The sequence below is a fragment of the Macrotis lagotis genome, chromosome 5, assembly GCF_037893015.1.
Source record: "Macrotis lagotis isolate mMagLag1 chromosome 5, bilby.v1.9.chrom.fasta, whole genome shotgun sequence".
Classification (NCBI taxonomy): Eukaryota; Metazoa; Chordata; class Mammalia; order Peramelemorphia; family Peramelidae; genus Macrotis; species Macrotis lagotis.
This window is the reverse complement of record NC_133662.1, coordinates 75,491,500-75,515,098: the sequence shown is the minus strand read 5'-3', so window position 1 is coordinate 75,515,098 and position 23,599 is coordinate 75,491,500. Positions and strand designations below refer to the sequence as shown.

General features: G+C 35.4%; 1 protein-coding gene across 3 annotated transcripts in view; it reads left to right on the top strand.

The window, feature by feature from the left end:
• The first annotated feature begins 691 nt into the window (after positions 1-691).
• Positions 692-23,599, top strand: part of SNAP91 (synaptosome associated protein 91) — a 226,747-nt gene continuing 203,839 nt past the window's right edge. Inside the window, exons 1-3 of one of the 3 annotated variants that reach the window (XM_074187090.1) lie at positions 692-986; positions 7,905-8,063; positions 12,395-12,535. The gene's annotated coding sequence lies outside the window, so the exon portion shown is untranslated. The remainder of the gene's footprint in view (positions 987-7,904; positions 8,064-12,394; positions 12,536-23,599) is intronic. The other 2 variants (XM_074187088.1, XM_074187089.1) reach the window with 2 other exon arrangements.

Genomic DNA, 23,599 nt, shown 5'->3' with positions numbered 1-23,599 from the left:
TTAAGTGTCTGAGACCAGATTTGAAAAGGATCCTCTTGATTCCAGGGCCAGTGCTCTATCAACTGTGTCACCTAGCTGCCCCCCCATCCTACCTCTTCTTACAGGATTTTAGTGAGTAAAGATTTTGTAAACGCAAAAGTTTTATATAAATGAGTCATAATTATAATCCCAGAAACTTGGTCTAAAACTTGGTCCCCAGGACCAACAGAAATCAAACCCAAACCATTTTAATAGATTTGGGGGCTACAAGAAGTGGTGCGTTAGTTCAACCAGCTCAGAATGTCTATTGTTATGTTTTCAATGTGAGTATTTTCATTTTCAGAAATCAACAACTCAGAGATTGATTTATTATTTTATTGATTGTTTAGATTAAAGAAAGAGATGGAGAAAACATTTAAAATGTAGATTAAATTTTAAAATGTGTCACTACAATTATTTATCTTTCTGGAGAACCAGTTTTTAAATATTAACATCATGGTTACAAGTGAACTTGAAAGAAAAACATTCTAGAGATGAGGAAACTGAGATCTAGAGAAAGTAAATGATTTATCCAAGATTACATAACTAGTAACACTTGGGATTCAGCCATGTCCTTCAACTCAACTCCAGTGTGCTTTTTACTCTTTATGCTGCCTCCCTAAATGATTGGCACTTGATGAAATCACTGAGAAAAAACAAAATGAGAAAATAAATTTGATGGAATCATTAATCTTTTGCTGAGTGCACTGTTTCCTAGTGATATTCTGAAGGCTTCAAATGTCTCTGGAACCAAAGTGCTTCAATTAAAGGGACCAATTAAATTTAGAGAATTTCACCAAAATAATGCTATGGTTGAACATAAGCATTATTTGTGGTATTCCAGTTTCCTTGAACTAGTGAAATGTAAACTGAGGCCTTAGGAATCTAAGGAATCTTTGAACTCAGGACTTCAAGGTCTACTTTAAGTTGACTGGACCACACTTACCTCCCCATTGAAGTACCAACTGGTGAGTATGCTTTATAAATAAGAAGAAAAATCCAACCATTTAATATCAGTAACAATGTCAGAACTTTTCTTCGAGCTATTTGTCAAGCTGTTATTACTCTGTGAATTTCTTTTCAGAAAGTCAAATTTTGCAGGACTAATGTCATTTTTTTCAATGATAGTTTGAGGGACAAAAATGTTCAATTACAGGAGACTATACTAATTTTGTTTTGTTTTTCCTCACTCAGGTGAAACCTATTATATTGAGTTCATTCTGTTGTTTTTATTCCAGATTTTAAAAAGAAATGCTTAACATTCTACATGATGCAATTAAAACTCAGGAAACTGAGTGATTAAAGTAATAATAATTGACATTGTTATAGCGGCAAAGTTTTGTAAAGGCTTTCTAAACATCTCTTTTGAATCTTGCAACAAACCAGTGAGAATATATCCAGGATGTTCTCCTTTACAAGGTCAGGTTGGAATCCCAATTCTGTAAGAAATGTATAAAGATTTAATTTCATTCAAGAAAGGTTTCAGGTCTTGAAGTCTGTGTCCTGCACAGCAAAAGAGAAATTTCCGGTCGATATTCAAGGTCTTCTGGGATTTTGTCCCTTTGTTCAATTAATTTGATTGGGAGAAATCCAAAAACAAATTATTCCTTAGACAACTTTTACTGGGCCATTATTCATTTTCCAAAATAGCTTTCATTTTAATTTCAAACATGTAACTGAAACTTGCTTCAGACAAGGTCAATCCTGTTCTACAGGCTAATTGATTCCATAACAAACTCAACAGCTGTTCTCTAATTGGATATCCCATAGGCATCACAAGTTCAGCATGTCCACAACAAAACTCATTATTTTTCTACCTAAACGCACCCCTCTTCTGAACTTTCTGTTACTGTTAAGGACCATCTTCCCAGTTAGGCTCACAAACAAGTTTTCACTAACTCCTATTCCCCTTCCCCCCATTTATATCCAAAAATATCCACTTATTTCCACTCATGCAGTTACTAGACTAGTGCAGTTCTTTATCCCCTCTCATCTGGTACTCTTTTTTTTTTAAGGTTTTTGCAAGGCAAACGGGGTTAAGTGACTTGCCCAAGGCCACACAGCTAGGTAATTATTTTAGTGTCTGAGACCGGATTTAAACCCAGGTACTCCTGACTCCAGGGCCGGTGCTTTATCCACTGCGCCACCTAGCTGCCCTCATCTGGTACTCTTGCAGAAGTTTTTTAATCAGTCACCTTTACTCAAGTCTCTTTTCCAATCCATTTTCCACCCAGCTGCCAAAGTGATTTTCCTGGACTGACCATGGTCACCCTCCTACTCAATAAATTCCAATATTTCTTAAATATCACTATTTCTTATTTAAAGTCCTTCAAAATTTAATAGACTCATAGATATAGAGCTAGAAAATATCAAAGGTCATGAAATTCAAACTTCTTATTTTACAAAAAGAAACTGAAAGTGATTTGCCCAAGGACATACAGGTATCAGAAGCAGAATTTGAACCCTGACTTCAAAACCAACATTCCACTGTACCACAAAGCCTCTTTCCATCCTTACATGTTACTTCTCTCTTCACACTCCATATTCCAATTGTACTGTTCCTCACACTTGCAATACATCTTCCACCCCTCTGTCACTGAACATGCCTCCATTCCTGGAGTATTTTTCCTCCTTTCCTCCATCCCTTAGGATCCCTGTCTTCCTCAAATGCCACCTTCTATAGGAGTGGTCTCCTTTCCTGGACCATCTAGCTGCCAGATACGGCTTTTGTTTCTAAGGTTAGCTTTCCTCTATTTTGTTTCTTGGATGCCCCTGTTTATGTGCCTATTGTCTGTCTCATTAGAGTATAAGAGCCTTGAGGGTAAGGATCATTAATTTTGTTTTTTTCTTTGCATTCCCAATCACTTAGCACTGTTCCTGTTACAAACTGACTTAACAAATAAATAAATAAGTGAAGGAAAGAACAAATGAATGAATGAATGAATAAGACACAAATTTGCCTTAATAAAGGCATATTTATTGCTAGTTAAGTGATTGAGTCTTTTCTCCACTTTCCCAGCATGGAACCTGCTCCATCAGGCTAATTAATTCAATAGTAACCTCAGCTACTATTCTCTAATTATTTCACACTGGTGAGTCTTTTCCTTTCCAATCAGATTTCAAAATCAAAGGCAAGGTGTCACATATGATGCTAGGCAGCCTTTTCCAGTAAACAGAATTAAGCACCATCATGGAGAATCAGATACTCAGTTCTTGAGCCAAATCTGCAGGTCTTGTCACCACTCAGATCCTGCTTTTGTTGTACTCTGTGTATGGGCTTTGAAACAGAATAAAATCCAGCAGTGGAACCACATGCAGACACCCAGGGGAACATAAACAGCCTCAGCAGTTCTCCCCTGAGGAAGATGCAGGCAGAACTGTGCACACACAGGAGAAAAGCAGGAGGAGCTCCAGACTAGGGCAACTGTTTGTGAGATTCTTGGACTCATTCCTAGTCTTTCACTCCAGCATCCTCCCACTCACTATTCCATGATCCTCACAAAAGATGGATGAGTCTGACAACTGTACACCAGTCTTGAATGCAGAATGAACCTAGCTAAAATACCTCATCATCTCCAACCTAGGTAGGATTAGAGGCTTAGATATTCACCTCAAATTTGTGGCCCCATCTGTGCTCTTCTGCCAACATACCCATGGTGAATACAAGAATGTCTTTCTTCCTTGGATTCCAGATGGTACCTATGAGAGCACAGAAAGGAAAAGCAGTTCCTTGGGAAGGCCAATTAGAATGATTGCCCTGGACCTCATTCATATTGGGGGGAGTGGAGTCAGAAATATAGCAATGGGGAAGGAAACAGATGGAGCTTCCCAAGGATTGAGGATGGCAGGACAAGAGAAAGAGATGGAAGCAATGTTTGTATAATCAAACAGAATTAGCAAATACAAATTGAGTTAGTATTTAATCTCCCTTTCTACTACCAACGTCTTATTACTTATTGCCTCCAAAATCTATAGACCCACTTACTTGAAGTAGAGGACATAGTCCACAACTTAGAGTTAGAAATCCTGGGTTTTAAATCTCTTTCATACTTTTCCTATTTATGTGATTTCTGTGTCTTTATCTAAACCAGGGGTGGGGAAATCTCTGGACCATGGGTCATATTGATGTGGCATTGCCAAGGCAATCATAGACAGGACTTGAAATTCAATAAATCTTACAGCTTCTGGGGATGAATTAATTAAAGATTTGATCAAATATGGTCCACAAATGATGTTATAAATATCCAGAGATATACATGCAGAGATATAAATATACAGAGAAAAGTTCCCCATCCTGGTTTAGGTGATACCTTCAAGCCTAGAGCATATTCCATCCTCATCTCCATGTCACTGAATACCTCTCATGCTTCTAAACATAACTCAAGTTCTGTTGCTGTTGCTCAGTGATTTCAGTCATGTCTCATTCTTCATGACCCTATTTAGGGTTTTCTTGGCAGAGATAGAGTGATTTGCCATTTCCTACACCAATAGCTCAAATACCATTTACATAATGAAATTTTTTCTGATCACATTGGTTGCTAGAGTCTTCACTTCCAAACCACTTTGTATTTAACAAATTAATTTGTTAAATTATTTGTTCTTATTATCTTTAGATATATTTTAATTTATTAAAAACTCTTCTTTATATACATTTTCATATGTATTTGTTTCCTCCATTAGAAAATATAGCATTTGTATGTAGAGTCAGATTCATTCTTGGTATTTTTCGTCACCTATTGAAGAACCTGATTTAATAAATAAATGAAGTAGGTGCTTAATAAATGCTTATTGATTAAATTAAATTAAATTGATTAATAAAAATTGATAAATTAAAACAGCCTATATCTATTTTACATTTTACAAGACAGTAATTTTAAAGCAACTCAATTATTCATTGTAACAATCTCAATTATAGTCCATCTCAAGAGTCCTTGAACATTGGCATCTGGAACAGACAACCCCCTATAAAAGGTTCAATTCATCTCATAAAATAGCAGATAGAGAATGGGCCTTCCACTTTCCCTGCAAGAATTTTCTGGCTGGTCTCCCTACTTCAAGTTTCTCCTCACTTCATCCTCCACTCACCTATCAAAGTGATCTACCAAAGTGCAATAACAAACCTCTATTTAACAAACTTTAGTGGCTTCCCAAAAATCTTCTGCTTGACTTTTAAAATCTTTCAGATTCTGATCCCTTCCTACCTGTCCAGACCTCTTATACCTTACTCCTCTATTCTATATATATCCTTGCTGTTCCTCACACAGGACACTCCATCTCCCTACACCTCGCATTTTCACTGGCTGTCCCTTATACCTGGAATTCTTTCCCTCCCTGTTCTTTTTGTCTTTGTTTCCATCTCCTGATTTCCCTGACCTCTTTCAAATCTCAGCTGATATCCCACCTTCTGCAAAATAGACTTTCCCAGTTCTCTTTACCCTAGTGTCTTCCCTCTTCAATAAATCTTCAATTTATCCTATGTATCTTATTTGTATATATGGTTGTTTATATGTCATCTCCCCCCATTAAACTGTAAACTTCTTAAGAGCAGGGGCTGTTTTTGCTTTTCTTTGTATCCTTAGCACTTAATCCAAATGCTTAGAATATAGTTGATGTTTAATAAATGCTTTTTGACTTCACTTGTATTTTTCCTGTAGAGTGTCAGATTCCTGTTGTAGAACAACAGACCAGGCAAATTCCTACCATGACAGTGTGGCAGTTTCCAAGGGTAAGGGGTTTATACTCCTCTCAGAATATAAAAAAGCAACAGAATTCTAGAAGCCAATGTCAGATGTCTGAGGCCAATGTCAGTTTGCCCTTTGGATTAGTTAGATTAAGTACAGTGCTCTTCACAGAGTGGAGAGTCAGTCAATGTTACTAATTTTGCAAGGAGTAAGGAAGGACTCGATTTAAAAAGAGAATCTCTATTGCCTGAGGGTTTTTCTAATTGGTTTCTGCCACTCTTAATTTACTTCCTGATATCTGAAGGTGCCATGAACAAATATTACTACAGGTAATGTTGGTTTATCCTTTCCTCTGTGTGGAATACAACTTGGTACATCCATAAACCAGAATTACATCTTGCTGGACCAATTGCTCACAGTTTCCTTTATTTGTGTAAGGTCAGTGTTAAGAACCAGACTCAAGAACATATGGCTACCAGCCAAGAATTGACTAATAGTATAAAACAGCATTTGTTGATAGACCCTGAGTATGTCTGCATTTCTATTTGAATGTTGGAGGGATCACAATACATTATGGGGACATCTGCCTCTGCAGTCTCTATAGAAGGGATCTTTTGATCACATTTCTGTTATCTCCATTTTCAATCCACCTCTAGCCCTAATGGAATTTAACATGTTAATTGTACAATTATATTACTATTTAATCTATCACATGACATTCTTCACTCTGTAAATGACAGCTAAATATGATAAAGGATCTCACATCCTTTTAACTTGCTATAGGTTTATATGACTACTGAAAGCAAAGAAGGTTTTTTGCTGTTTTATAGCTGTGAAGCAGAGGAGAGAGTGAGTCTGGTGACTTTGCACAGCCCTCCCTCTCTTAAATCCAATTAACTTGCAAGTCATGGCATCACCTTCCTGAAGTCATGGTCTTCTTGGAGAACGAAGGACAAAGAGCAATATCAGTGTTGGGTCTGTTTTGATTTTACTTCCTTGTGAGTTGTGGTTATATATATATACATATATATGTATATATATATATATACATATATATGTATATATATATATATATGAATATACACATTTATGTATATGTGTGTGTTACATAGTTATCTTTAAAGGATACAAGACTTGATCAACAGGAAAATTTAAAAATAAAAACTAATTTTAACAATTACTATAAAAGAAACATAATGAAGCAGTATTGTATAGTGGAAGTTCTGAGTTAGGAAAATCTACTTTAAAAAAATCCCTTAAACACTTAGTGCCTTTGTGATCCTAGGCTAGTCACTTAATTTCTATGCTTCTCAGTCCCCTAAAATGAGAAGCTGTACTCAGTTACTTCTAAGGTCTCTTCCATCTGTGATATTATTATTTCTTGGCTTTTTTTGGAAATCATAAATCAGGCATACAAATGTGCCCCAAATGGGTAATTGATACTTGTTTTCATCAGAAAGATTTTATATTGACTTGTTTTGAAAATTTAAGACCAACAAGAGTACAGGATGCTTGATAAAATGAGCTTTCATTATACAGAAGCAGGGGCAAACTGTCCTGAAATGAGATGGGTACAATAAAGGTTATTTGTTTTGAAGTTGACATGATGAATATGTAAAGAGAAAATTATTTTAATTAAACATTTTTAAATAAGCCAGTTTACTATAATACTCTTTTAATTTGACCAAAGAAGTAAATAAAACATTTAAAATCACCTCTGATAAACTTTTTACAGGGCATCTGACATCTTTAAAGAATCTGTGAGTAAAGTAAATTCCCCCACAAAAAAAAATGAGTTTGTGAGACAGACATTCATCAATACATTTAACTGTGCATCATGTTAGAGGTAATTTGGGAAAACTCAAAGAGATAGAACATTCTTTGCTTAGTCTTTGTCTTTGGGAATAGATATAAATCACACACACACACTAAAGTCAAAAAGGAAAGTTAAAAATTTACCTTTTAAAAAACTTTACTTAGCATGTTTTCTCTAAAGAGTTCAGAGGTATTTTATATTCAGATTTTCAATTATTTCAGAGGTTTGTGAATGCAAATCCTAATAATCAATCAATCATTCACTTTAAATTTTCTTTTTGTTTTTTCATTTTTTCCAATTACATGTAAAGATAGTTTTCAACATTTTTTTTGAGTTTCACATTTTTCTCCCTTCTCCTTTCCTCTCCTTTTTTTTTTGTTTTTTTTTAGTTTTTCAAGGCAATGGGGGTTAAGTGGCTTGCCCAAGACCACACAGCTAGGTAATTATTAAGTGTCTGAGGCTGGATTTGAACTCAGGTACTCCTGACTCCAGGGCCAGTGCTCTATCCACAGCACCATCTAGCCACCCCATCTCCTCTCCTCTTGATGGTGAGTAATCTGATATAGGTTATACATGTAAAACTATGTTAAACATATTTCCATAACATTCATGTTGTAAAAGAAGAATCAGAACAAAAGGGATAAACATATGGCCAATTTTTAAAGTGAAAAATACTATGCTTGAGTCTGCATTCAGACTCAACTCTTTCTCTGGATGTGGATTATAATTTTCATCACAAATCTTTTAGAATTATCTTTATATATCAATTATTCTTAATTTTTGTTTAGGAAATTTACTTTGTAAGAATTACCAATCTCCATCTCTTCTCCTATGTCTTCCACAAAAATAAATTTTCATTCCATTTTCCAAAACTTCAAAATGACACAAGTTTACAACTGTTTCTCTAGTACCCCCAGTGCTACATCAACATTCCTTCAGAGGATTTAAATAGATTTAATTTTATAGGAATGAGATTTAATCAATGTGTACTTCACTGCAAAATTTCAATGACTAGAATAGTTATAACTTTCTTCTTTTCCTCCTACTTTTAATTAAATCTAAAGATTTGGAAACAGGGTCTGTTCAAGTGAACATTTCTCTCCTCCACCACTCAACATTATTTATTATTGCAACTGTCACCCTGCTAGTTTCCTTAACTTATTCACCATTACTATTCATAGCAGTTCAACATTCCACAGTCTATTAGGAACTTGCTAGAGAGGAACAGTGCTCCACAGACTCAGGAAAAAGATAGGGCTCTCAATTGTACGTTCTCCAGTTCTAAGTTTCCTACACCTATCCTTTATATGTCTTATTTTCTCTTTTACAGGGATAGATAGTGGTACAATGGAAAGACTATTGAGTTTGCAAAGTATTTGAGTTGAAATTTTGTCTGCTTCCTTTGGTGTTCCTTCATTGGGCATGTCATGCCAACACCTAGACTTTTGTTTCTTCATGTATTAAATAAGGGAGTTGATGTAAATTATGTCTAAAGTCTCTTCCAACTCTAAATTGATGATCCTATGATGATTATTGATAAACCTCTTTCTCCCCAATTAGATAATAAGATCCTTGAAAGCAGCCGGTATGTTCTCTCTTTGTTAATCTCAAGTGTAGTTTAGACACCTGTCATGGTTTGTGGTTGTTCGACCTTTATTCTTTTTTTTTTTTGTTAGATTTTTCAAGGTAATGGGGTTAAGTGGCTTGCCCAAGGCCATACGGCTAGGTAATTATTAAGTGTCTGAGGCCAGATTTGAACTCAGGTACTCCTGACTGGAAGGCCAGTGCTCTATCCACTGCACCACCTAGCCGCCCCTCGACCTTTATTCTTGAAGAGGATGAAAGGTCATCAGGAGAGTGATATCTTGACTTGCAAATGAAGGGTTTGTGAGGCAGGGCTGTGCAAAGTCATCAGCCTCACTCTCTCCTCCAGTTAGCTGAGTCCAATAACAAGACAAGATGACTGGCCCATGATTGCAGTGGGTGATCTTGGCCTTTTTGAAGTAAGGTCTCATTTTGTCTGAGGCAGTATTCAATCAAAGACTGAGGACTAGATAAGAATTGAGACCAAAGTCGGCCCAATTTACTAACCCAAAGATGTCAATCTGAGAGGGAAAAGACCCTTAGAGTTTCTGACCCAAATAGAAAATAACTGCTATTCACACTCTAAGCCATCTAAATCGAAACGATGAACAAAAAAAGATATGGACTAGAGTCTATTCTTGGCCATTCAGTAAAAAGCCAGGGTGATTTGGGTTACAAAAGCCTTGTTACATACATAATAAATGTTTATTGAAATAACCTTTTTACTCAATAATCCCCTGTACATAGTGAAGATTAAGTTTTAGTTTTGTTTTGATGATATTCTATAACAAAACCTTTTCATGGAGGATTTCATGGAGATTCCCAATTGATTATTGATTAGCTCTATTTTCATAGCCACTGACTTTTATTATATACATACATATGTATATTTCTAGCTGTACAATTCCCCCAGCATTACTAAGTTTCATAGCTTGGGATTTTTTTAATTCAAAAACCAAATATATTTCAGGAAGTGACTTCCATAATAACTATTTTTAAACCCTAGAAGCTTTATCAGCTTCACATGAAAACTATTTTTAAAAAAACTATGGTGATACAGTTATGTAGGAATTCTTAAAGCTATGAATTTTAGAAACTATTTCCAGCAGAGCATAAGAAGGATATTTAGTACTTCAAACTAGTGATAAAATCATAAAACCATAGATTTTGAAACAGAAGAGACCTTAGAGATCATCTAGTTCAACTTTTACAGATGAGGAAACTGAGGCCCAGAATTGTTAAGTGAATTACTTAGGCTTGCTCAGATTCAAATCCCAGCTCTGATAGTGATGGCCTCATTTTAGCAGATATCCATTAAGCACCTGCTATGTGGAGAAAGAAGAAAGGGAATAAACATTTTTATAATGCCTATAACATGCTGTACAATTTACAAATATCTCATTCACAGTAGCCCTGGTAGGTAGCACTACTTTGATCCTAATTTTACAATTGAGGAAACTGAGGCAGACAGAGAATAATTGACTTGCCCAGGTAGCTAAACATCTGAGGCTGAATTTGAACTTAAGAGTTTCTGACTTTGGCCACAAAACTATAGCCACTGTCTCTCCTACTTGCTATGTGCAAGTCTTTGCTAAATGATGAGCAAATAAAGAAAAACAAAACAATTCCTTCCCTAACTTCAGCACTCAGTCTAAGTTTTCTCATCTGTAGTGTTAGAAATTGGATTAGATGACCTCAAATTCACTTCTAGCTCTGAATCTAAATTTCAGTTCAAATCTCCGAGCATTTCTTAAGCACCTTCAGTTTGCAAGGGAAAATTAACTGCTGCCTAGAAGATATAAAGACAAAAAAAAAAAATTGAATTAACCCCTGCCTTTTAAGGTGCTTACATTGTAGTGAAGAATAGAACAGACAGACATATTATTATATCTGAGGTATTTTGTGGAAGGAATAAACACTTATAACTGGAGAGAAGTATATGCCTATTCAGGTGCTTGTCTGCCTATCTTATAGATGAATAACAAATACCTCAATATATGATGTATTAAGCAAAAGACCCTGAATAAATGTCCATCTGCTTATTGTAATCAGCATGCTAGAGGTTGGAGTTGGCTCAGGAAAACTGAGTTAAATGCAGAAGTATTCATTGGAATCAGTTAAGAGAATGGATTGTTAAATTTTCAGTGTGAATGTCTATACTTAAGAAATTTGAGAATGCAAATCAGGTTTAATTATTTGGTTTGTTGACTGACTAGGTTGTAGGAAGTGATATAGAAAATGTTACTAATGAAATAAATGAATGTTAATACAATAATAAATAGATTTTTAAAGTGTGGCATGTAGAGCAGAAACATGAGATCATTGAACACAGTAACAATACTGTAAGGATGATCAACAGTGAAAACTCAGTTCAAGGAAATGATCCAAGATAGTTCCAGAGGACCATAATGAAATGCTATGCACTCTTAGAGAGAAAATAATGAATTCTGAATGAAGATTGAAGCAAAGTTCTTTCTACTATCTTTATTTTTGTTGTTTTATTTTGTTTGCTTTTCTTTGCAACATGGGTAATATATAAATATGTATTCCATGATCTCACATGTATAACCAATACTTATCTTCTCAATGAATAAGAGATGGAGGAGAGGGAGAGAGAGAATTTGGAAATCAAAGTTTTTTTTTAAATGAATGTTAAATTATTTTACATATATGAGAAATATAATCAAAGTTTTTTTAAAATAAATGTTAAATTTTTTGCATATAATTGGGAAATATTTAATAAAGTAAATAAAAATATATTAAAATAAAGTTCTTCTGTATAGATGTATATATATAGTGTATATTTAAATTTTTTTTTATTTATTTAGGCAGTGGGGTTAACTGACTTGCCACACAGGCAATTATTAAATGTCTGAGATTGGATTTGAACTCTGGTCCTCCTGACTCCAGGACTGGTGCTCTATCCACTGCACCACCTAACTGTCCTGTATGTTATATTTTTAAAAATGTGTTTATATCTATATCTATATCTATATCTATATCTATATCTATATCTATATCTATATCTATATCTATATCTATATCTATATCTATATCTATATCTATATCTATATCCATATCTATATCTATATCCATATCCATATCCATATCTATATCCATATCCATATCTATATCCATATCCATATCCATATCTATATCTATATATCTATATCTATATCTACACCTAATTTTCCCAGGAGCTCCAATTGTTAAGTTTACTGCTGGATGTGGATTTTAATTCACAATGAACAAAGTTTTGTACATGCTGCTTCTGTTTGTTTGATTGTTTTTCCAGGTAATCCATTATGAGCTCATAACTTTGCATAAGAATGGACTGTGGATTCTGAAAAAAAAATTGTTCAGAGTCAAATCAAGGTAAAGAGAAAGCCCAGCTATTTGAATATAGATCCATTAAACCTGCCAAATTATCCTGGGGGTAAGTCTTTTTGTGTTCTCAGCCATTTAGAGTGCTCAAAATTCCCAAAGCATCTGTCTGGAAGCAGAAATAATAGATAACACTTTGCTTTCTACTCAGTGTTAGAACCCTTGGAAAATGAGAGCTTGTGAAATATCACAGACACAGGTCAAAGATTTCCCCATATGAAGAGGGAAAGCTGGAAAGCCACCTTTGAAATTGCTACCATTCCATCTCCCCTCCTAACCTCAAGAATTAATCTCATGAAGATTTGATTTTTTAAAATATATTTTTTCATTTATTTCATTAAATATTGCCCAGTTACATGTAAAAATTAATCTTTTTTAAAATTTTATATTCCAAATGCTCTTTCATTCTCTTCTCCCCTCCTTGAGAAAGCAACAATTTGATATGTTATACATATGAAGATACACAAAACATATTTCTATATTAGCTATGTTGCAAAAGAAAACACAAAAAATATTACTTGCTCACGGGTAAACCAAGTCAATGTAATATAATAAAAATTACAATTCTAAGTTAATTTATTCAGTGCCACATCATCCAACTATCACAGAATTATTTTTTTAGTGATAGAAAAAATAGTAACAATTCATCTGGAAAAACAAAATATCAGTTAAAAATATCAGGGAAAAAACATGAAGCAAGGCAACCTAGCAGTTCCAAATTTGGAAGTAGCTAAGAAATAGAGAGGTAGATCAGTGGAATAGGTTAGATACAAAACTCAAAGATCCAAGATTTGAGGAGTAAGAATTCACCATTTTACAAAATGTACTAGGAAAACTCGAAAGCAGTTTGGCAGAAACTAGGTATAAACCAACAAAAAATTACACCATGTGCCAAGATAAGATCAAAATGGATAAATTATTTAGACATGAAGGATGATAAAAGTAAATTATAGATCTTGGGAAAATGTACCTGCTATAGATAAGGGAAGAGTTTATGACCAAACAAGAGATAGAGAAGATCATGGGAAATAAAATTGATAATTGAAGCATTTTTCTCTTTGACTTGGCACTCATTAGTCCTTGAAGTTTTTATTTTGGCATCTCTTTCTGGTGGTTTTCAGGATTCTTTTGATTTCTATTTTACCCTTTGTTCTAGGATATGTGGTAATTTTCCCTAATGATTTCTTGTAATATAATGTCTAAGATCTCTCTTTGCACATGGCTTTCAGGTAATCCAATAATTCTTAAATTATTTCTTCTCAATCTGTTTTCCAAATTAGTTATTTTTCCTCTGTGATATTTTACAATTTCTTATACTTTTTCATTCTTTTGAATTTGTTTTATTATTTTTTGATGTCTTGTGGAGTCATTAGCTGACAGTTGTCCAATTCTGATTTTTAAGGAATTATTTTCTTTAGTAAGTTTTTATACCTCTTTTCTCATTGCAATTCTGCTTTTTTATTTTATTTTTTTAATTTTAGGATTTTGTAAGGCAAATGGGGTTAAGTAGCTTGCCCAAGACCACACAGCTAGGTAATTATTAAATGTCTGAGGCTGGATTTGAACTCAGGGACTCCTGACTCCAGGGCCAGTGCTCTATCCATTGTGCCACCTAGCCACCCCATAGTTCTGCTTTTTAAAGAGTTATCTTCATCAATGAATTTCTGTACCTTTCCCCCACGTAGTCAAAGTATTATTTTCCTTCAGTATTTTATGCCTCTTTAACCAAGCTGTTTATACTTATTTTAAATAATTCTGTTCCCTTTCTTCATCTCTTTACTTAATTTTTCCTCTACTACATAGTAGTACAATTTGGAAAATCATTTTTTTAGCTCTTCCAGAAATTCTTGTTAGGCCAGTCTCAGATTCACTATTTTTTTCTCCTCTGAAATTTTGCTTGATACTTGTTTTGACTTCATTGTCTTCTTCTGAAATAGTGTCTTGATCATACTGTTATCATGGTATTTTTTATGATCAGGTTATTTTTTTTGTTGATGTTGGCTTATTTTTTCCATACTATTTTTTTTATTTTATACTTTATAGTAAAGTTTGGCTCTGTTCCTGTCATGATAAGGGAGAGGCAAATGACTCAAACTTCAGACTTTTTCACGCTCCTGTTTTCAGAGCTAGTTTTGGGGGTTTGAAAGTTTTCAGTACTTCTAAAGTGGTATGATCTGGGGAGATGTGTGGTCACTGCTCTACTGGTCTGTACTATATTCCTTATTCAAGAAGAGTCCTTGATCCCTTTAGACCACAAATTATATCATTCCTCAGGATCCCTGATCCTTTGAGAATCTCAATACCACCATTCCCTCTTTGTTCCCTTTTTTCCCTTTGTTTTTTTTTTTTTGCAAGGCAATGGGATTAAGTGACTTGCCCAAGGTCACACAGCTAGGTAATTATTAAATGTCTCATCCCAGATTTGAACTCAGGTTCTCCTGACTCCAGGGCCAGTAATCTATCCACTGCACTGCCTAGTCGCCTCTCGCCATTCCCTCTTAAAAATATTGTCTTTGCCCTTGAATCCAGAAGTTGGAGTTGTCAAACAAGGTTTGGTCCCAAGTCCAGAAGTAGTACTGGGGCTCCCATAATCTTTTTCCTTACTTGTTGCTATGATCCTTTATAGCCTCAGCCTTGAGAAGCTCCCAAAGTTGCAACTGCTTCCTTCCTTATCACCTGGTCCCACCACTGGTGTCTCATCCCTGTGTCACAGTGTCTCTCTGACCTCTTAGTTGTCTTGGACTTGCAGAATGTCTTATTCTGACCTTCTAAAGGTTCTGCCACTTAAAAATTCAATTTGAATTGTTTGGGGAAACAAGTTGCTGGAGCAAAGCTAGGAAATTCCCAGTGCTTTTGCTGAAACAAATTTTAATGAAGACTCTAAACAGATCCCAAAGCAACAGACTTACCAAAAAGCATTGAAACAACTTTTCAGTGAGATATCTTGGAGGAACATCAGAAAGGAGTATAGTCCAGTTTAGGTGGGAGAACTGAGAAGTGACTGTAGCTCTGCCAGCACTAAGGTTCCAAACTCGGGCTCAGAGAGCAAGATTGCTTGCTGATGTAGTGCACAGGGACCAAACTGGGAACATGTGAAATGTAAGAGTGGAAAGCCAGGGACCAGAACCCCAGACTCCAGCAAAAAATGCTTGGAACAATACATTGTATACCACAGGGACAGAGTTCAACTGACAAAATGACCAGGATAATATAAAAAGCACTAACTATTGACAACTACTATTCCGATAGAGGTGATAAAAATACCATCTCAGAAGAGGAAAGCAGAGACAAAATGCCTACATGTGAAGTCTCAAAGGGATTGATGAACTGGTCTTAATTCCATAAAGACCTCTTGGAAGAGCTCCAAAAAGTATTTTTAAAACCAAAGAAGAGGAGAAAAACAGTGAAAATAATGAGAGTAATGCAGGAGAATTATGAAAAATTAATTGAAAACAATAATTTATCAGCTTCGACATTAAGGGATCTGAGGATCTGGAATATGATATTCTGGAGGGCAAAGAAACTTGGATTACAACCAAGAATCAACCCCCTGAAAAATTCAGCATATTCTTTTCGGGGGAAAGAAATTCTTTTAATGAAATAGAGGACTTACAAACTTAACTTATTAAAAGAGCAACACTGAACAGAAATTTTGATATTCAAATAGAAGACTCAAGAGATATGTGAAAAAGTAAATAGAAAAGAGAGGAAATTCTAGTTAACTCTTAAAAATTATATTTCTCTTAGGGCAATTGAAAAGAACATATTCAGACAAAGGGTGTGGGTATAAATTGACTCTAATGTGATCAAGCTTTTAACTCTTTCTTTTTTCTTTTTTTACTTTTTGCAAAGCAATAGGGTTAAGTGACTTGCCCAAGGTCATACAGCTAGGCAATTTTAAGTATATGAGGCCGGATTTGAACTCAGGTCCTCCTGACTCCAGGGCTGGTGCACTATCCACTGAGCAACCTAACTGCCCCCAAACTTTTAACTCTTGAGTGATTTTGTTTTACATGATACTTAAGTTCATGACAATTGCTATAGGGTACTTAGAAAAAGAGTGTAGTATAAAATTATTACAATTTGATAATGTTTATAGTTCTTGAGAATTTTGTTTCTAATGGGACAGATGAGGGGAGTGGATTTGAACAGAGTTTGAGGGTATGAAGTGACTATGAGGTAATGTTGTTTATAAATCAATCAATCAACCCTTGAGAAATGTCCTTCTATCAGGACAGATACAAGGAGTATATCTTGATAGAAGCTGTGGATACAAGACAGGTTTAAAACAATCAATACATGAAAAGAAGGATTATACTATGAGAAGGCAATGCAGATAAATAACACCACATGAAGAGGCACAAAGACATATTAAAGTAGAGGGAAAGAAGGAAGGGTGTGAGCACACCTAGTAAATCTTACTCTCAACATATTTAGCCTAAAGACAGAATAATATACATTCCAATTGGGGTCAACAAATTTTCATAGGGAAGGGGAATATCAATATTATAAAAATGGTTTATCATAATTATATAATAAGGGTGTGTGAAAGTAAAAGTAAAGTTAAAGTAGAAGATCAAAAGAAAAATAAAAGTAGAAAGGGAGAAGGAAAGGGAAAAGGACTGATAGAAAGAAGGGCTGATCCAGAGTCAGTAAAAAGAAAGATTGGGACATGTGATGGAAAATATCATCCACATCCAGAGAAGAAACTATAAAGTCTGAATGCAGACCAAAGCTAATTATTTTCAATTTTTAAAATTTGTTTTATGTATTATGTCTTTTTCCCTTTTTTGATTTGATTCTTCTTTCACAACATTATTAATAAGAAAATATATAATATAATTATACATGAATAACTTAAAAATAAAATAAAGTTGTTTGGAGGGTAATGTTGATAGCAAAGAGGAGTATTTTCTCTGTGCCAACACACACACAAACACACACCCAGTTGATTTTTAATATGCCCTTTTTTCCATCCTTCCTGAACCTTCAATGCATAGTAAAGAATATTTAGATACCTAAGTTTTATATGTGGGTCCCCTTTTTCCTTTCCTTGGACATTAATATACCACAAAAAAAAATCATCAGAGAAGCATTTGCTGCCAAATGTGGGAATTAAAATGAGTAAGAAAACTTGGTAGACTCCCTTTCATTTTAAAAGAAAAATCCTACAGAATCAGGAAAATTACATTCATTCAAAGGAACAGGAAAATTTTTTCTTGTTAGTGGAGCCTTGAAGGAAATCAAGAAATCTAAGCACTGAAACAGACATCTTCCTGGAAGGTATGGAGATGGGAGGTGAAATCCTGAGTCCTGAGAACAATTACTGGTTTGGGAGGAACCTATAGAAAGTGAAGGGAAATAATATGAATTAAGTTTGGAAATGTAAGTTGGAGTCAAATTGAGAAGTCCTTAAATGCTTTTGACAAGTTTCTGTTTAATCTTAAAGACAATAGGAAATCTCTTGAGATTCTGAGTAGAAAAATGATGTGGCCAGAACTGGGCATCATAAATCTATGAGCCAAGGAAATTTGTTTCTACCCATCTGATACCATTGAAAGCTCTCACAGGACCCATGATATGCTCTCATCATGAAGGACAAACTGACCTATTTCTGACTCAATTTGACTTGACCTTTGAGTAGGATTGGATGTAGCAAAACAACTATAGCTATGTATATATATGATATGTGTGTCCTGCCTGGATTCAGGGGTCTTAGGTTCAAATCTTATCTCTCTCTGATGATTACCTATTACATCTTGTGTAAGTCTCTCTTAGAGGTGGATATGTGGCATAATGGACAGATTGCCAAGCCTGTGCCAGGAAAACACATCTTCCTGAGTTCAAATCTGGTCTCAGTCACCTACTAGCTGTGTGAGCCTAAACAAGTCATTTAACCTTGTTTGCCTTAAAGCCCCGAAGAAGGAAATGGCAAGTCACTCCAGCATCTGCCAAGAAAACCCCATGGACAGTATGATCCATGGGGTCACAAGAGTCAGACTGATCAACTCAACAACAACATTACTTTATCTATGACTAAAAAAGGAGATGCTCTATTCATGCACACACACACACACATACACACTCACACACAACATACACACACATACATCCATACAAGATTTATGAGAGGATATGGACATAAGTTGCAAAGAGTAAGAGGCAACTCTGAACAAGATCAAACATTCATTGACTTTCTGAATGCCTAATCCATACCTCAATATGTACTTAAATATGTGTGACTATTGGAGAGTCATGTGAGTATAAATCAAAGGGCCTCTTTCTGTCAATCAGTAGTGAAATGCAGATGTTACCATTCACACACACACAGGTTCATCAGCCCCACTCCACATCCTTTAGGATTCTTTGAGTTCTTAAGTCTAAGGGTGCTGGACTTTTTGACTCTACCATAAATCAATAAATAAGACTGATTTTATCTCTAGTTGTTTAACAAAGGTCTTTTTGAGTAGAATATTTATGAAAGAATGGAAGAAGAATCATAGGCTGGACAAACAATCATGAGGGGTCAGGTTTGGGGAAAGATAGGGAACAAGCGTGTATCAGTACCTACTACCTGTCAGGTGCTTTACAAATATTACCTTGTTATAATTTTAATATACTGATTTTTTTTTTATTTTTTGCAAGGCAATGGGGTTAAGTGGCTTGCCCAAGGCCAGCTAGGTAATTATTATGTGTCTGAGGTTGGATTTGAACTCAGGTACTCCTGACTCCAGGGCCGGTGCTCTATGCACTGTGCCACCTAGCTGCCCCAATATACTGATTTTATTCTTTTTTATTTCTATGAGTGTGAATAAAGAACTGTATGGTGTTAAGCCACATTTGTGTGTTCAACCCCATTAAAAATCAGAATCGATTATTACCTCATTTGATCCTTACCAACATTCCTAGGAGATAGGTACTATTATTTCCTCTATTTTACAGTTGAAGAAATTGAGGCAGAGAAAAATTAAGTGACTTTCCCAAGGTCACACAGCTTGTAAGTATTTGAACTCAGGTCTTCCTTATTCCAGGCCCAGTCCTCTAACCATTGAGCCATTAGTTGCCTCTTGGGTTGAGATCTATACCACTGGAGGGATCACATCAAGATCACAGACCCTTTCAAATACTATATTACTATAATATTAATTAGTAGAGAATGTGAAAAGAAAATCATCAGGAAAGTTTCATGAAAATATTAAAGAAAGTGTAATGAAAAAATAATTCTAAACATATGGCTATAAGCACCAATAAAAAACTTTTAACTTGGTCTTCACTTACTTAGCCACTTCCATCTTCTCTTTACTGCTGTCAATAAAAAGCTTCTATTCAATGCACAGTAAATGTACTATACTTTAATTGGTATACAATTTAATAAACTGTTTAACTGGATTAAGTAAAAATAATTAAAATTAGAAGTCTCACCACTGTGTAAAAGAACTCTAACCCTAACCCCTCTGTAAAATGGAAATATGTTGTCTTTAGAGGTCCCTCTTAGGATTTTTTTTAATGCAACTTATTCCTCATAAGTTTTATTTGTAGTAGTTTGTTAGCTTCTAATAAATTTCTATGTTCAAATAAAATCTTAGGACTTATAATAGATACTTTTCTAAAGTTTACTTATTGAATTTAATTCTTGTGGGTGAAGATATAGGATTTATGTGGGTGAAGATTTATGTATCTGCAAGAGATGCATTAACTGCTTAAATGCTTGTTCCTTTTTTCCTCTGCCTTCCAGTTTAAGGTATGATCAATGATGACATCATACTAGTTGATTGTGATCAGGAAGGGCTAGACAGTATTTGGAAATGATTGACCATTATCCTGTTCTCAGTCAATCAACAACCAATAATTACAGTGTTCAGATATTTATTATGCATGCTAAACATAGGAATAAAAGTACAAAAGTGAGTCAGTGACTTTTAAAAGTCGCTACTTGAAAAAATGTACATTTTATTATATCTCTCCCCCAGACAGACTTCCCCTCTTTGGACCAAATTTAATCTATTTCACTCTCAGTCTTCCAACCCAGGGACAGAGCTAATCTCCAGAACTATCTCATTTTTAGACTACCCATCTTCCTTTGAAAAGAAAAAAGAAAAAATGTCCTTACAGTTAAATTACAACTGATTTAGAAGAAACTATAGACCTTTCTGTGATTCTCAGTGTTAAAAGCTTCACATATCAAGAGGATAGCAACTGTCAAGGGAGTGTCACTTACTAGACTCTGGAATTTTGTTGTGCTTCAATCTATTCTTGCTGCACCAACACAGAATTAGGGTGTTGATAAAATGCCTCAGAAGCTAATTCCCACTTTGGTTTCATGGTAACACAGGGAAAGGCTAACTGAACTCATCTTTTTCACCTTCTAGGTTTGCACATGTGAATACATTTCATTGTAGAGGTTCAGAGCAGGGGCTCTTAACCTGTTTTTGTTTTTGATTTTTTTTATAATAACTCTTTTGTTTATCTATAGTTGTTTGCATTTTATCTCACCTATTAGAGTGTGCCTTTCTTTGTAATCCACACACATGGACCATGACTGACTGAAACCTATGGACCTTTTCTCAAAATAATGCTTTCTTGCCTACATTCCTAATTGCAAGTAACGCTAAATTTCCTTTAGAAGTTAGTGAAAATAAAGGTGCAATTTTTGCCTTTCCATAAAGTTCACAGATCCCTCAGTGGTTTCAGGTTAAGAATTCCTTACATAGTAGAACACAAACTCCTTGCAGGCAGGGTCTGTCTCACTTTTGTACTTCCTGATCACAATCAGCCAGTATGGTATCATTTCTGTCCATACCTTAAGCTGGAAGGTGGGAGAAAAGAGGAACAAGCAATTATTTTTTTTAGGTTTTTGCAAGGCAACTGGGGTTAAGTGGCTTGCCCAAGGCCACACAGCTAGGTAATTATTAAGTGTCTGAGACCAGATTTGAACCCAGGTACTCCTGACTCCAGGGCTGGTGCTTTATCCACTACACCACCTAGCCACCCCATGCACAAGCAATTATTAAATGCCTACTATGATATGGGTCAAGCACTGGGCTAACCATTTTACAAATACTTCTTTTGATTCTTACAACATCCTTATGAAACTTATTTTACAGCTGAGGAAACTGAAGCAAAGAGCTTAAGTGATTTGTCAAGAGGCACACAGCTAATAAGTATCTGAGGCTGGATTTGAACTCATCTTCCTGACTTGAGAATACTCTAATCTAAGTGGGAGAATGAAATGGTACAATCACACATGTCATTGATGGAGTTCCTGAATCTCTTGATTACTAACCTCTTTCCTCTTCATATGCTTCTTCAGCCCTGCCGTAGTCATTATCTTATTTACATTAATTGGTTTATCCTCTATTAGAGTAGGTAGTGAGATGATTTATGAAGACCCCTCCCCAATTGTGGCAAGGTAAGCAAAAAACACTGGGTGAGGGAGAGAGGGAGGGAGGGAGGGAGGGAGGGAGGGAGGGAGAGAGAGAGAGAGAGAGAGAGAGAGAGAGAGAGAGAGGCAGAGAGGAGAGAGACAGAGAGACAGAGAGAAAGAGAGAGAGAATGAGAATTCCTTTTAATAATTTTAAAAGAATGGATAAAAAATTATAACCAGTTCAGCACACATTAAACAAACTTGACAGTATGTGCAACATTCTACACCTAGAATTTCCACCCCTTCAAAGAAGGAGGAGCATTTTCTCAACTCTTCTGTAAGGTCAAGCTTGATCATTTACAATTTACACAGCATTCAGTTTCATTTTTTTTATTCTTTCTGTTTACATTTTGACAAATATTTATTAAACTGCCAGTACAGTCAAAGTACTTTGAAAGACATTCAGGCTATAAAAATAAAGATTTTATAGACCCTCCTCTCCAAAGGCTTATATTTTCTGAGCAGGGATACAACATGAATGCAGCAAAGTATAATCCCTGGAAGAGTACAATAGGACAAAGTGTTGCAGGGAAATTTGAGGAAAGAAAAAAAAAACACTTTCTGAGGTAAGTAGGGGAAATCAAATTTCTCTGGGAGGCTAAGAGGTCACAAATATTTCCCTGATGTCATAGTCATCTTTGAAAACAAAGGACAAAAAAATCATTATTTCAGGAGACTAGAATCATAGAACCTCAGAAATTACATTAAAGGACAGCTAGCCTAAACTCTCTATTTTTACAGATCAGGAAGCTGAGGGTCAGAAATAATTATTTGGCTAAGGTCACATATCTTGTAAGAGATGGGGGGGTTTCTGATTCCATGTCCAATGATCCAACTTATAATACTAGTCTGCGAAAGGGCTCCTCAATTCATTTTTTTTCATTTTTTTTAGGTTTTTGCAAGGCAAATGGGGTTAAGTGGCTTGCCCAAGGCCACACAGCTAGGTAATTATTAAGTGTCTGAGACCGGATTTGAAGCCAGGTACTCCTGACTCCAAGGCCGGTGCTTTATCCACTATGTCACTAGCCACCCCTCCTCAATTCATTTTTAACTTTGTAGGAAAACATTTGTTTCTCTTCTATGCCACGTGGAATAGCATTCAATTTTCTCTGACAGCATGTACACAGGCTCAGTTATACACAATTAAGTAAAGGGAAGATATCAATTCTGAATAACTCCTACTAGTACCTCAAGAGTTGTCTCGTAGTCTGGGTGAGGTAATGGTGCAAGTGACCTCTAGGAAAGTGGCCAAGAGCTAAGAGCAAGTGTTGGAAACAATGAATAAGGCACATAAACCAATGTCAATCTGAGAGATTCCAGGTCTGGCAAAAGGTATAACTACAGTTATGAGTAGAGCTTTATTTTATAATTCTTAAACCAGAGGAGAGAGAGGAAGGAAGGATGGAAAAAGCACACAGGACAATCTGATAAAGAGTGAAGTCATGCCAGTAGAAGAATTATAGTCTTTGCTGTCCTGGTGTTTGGAGAGAAGATGATACTCCGTGGAGTTTAGGACCCTAGGAACTGATGGTAGTTCCAGAGAGTAGCCCAGGAGGGTGAAAGACTGTGACCAACACAGGGTTGATTATCACAAGGAGATTGTTTTCTTCTTTCCATACTTTTCCATTTCATTTTCTTTCCTTTCCTTCCTTTGTTTTTCCCTTTTCTTCCTTTCTTCTTTCCTTCCTCCTT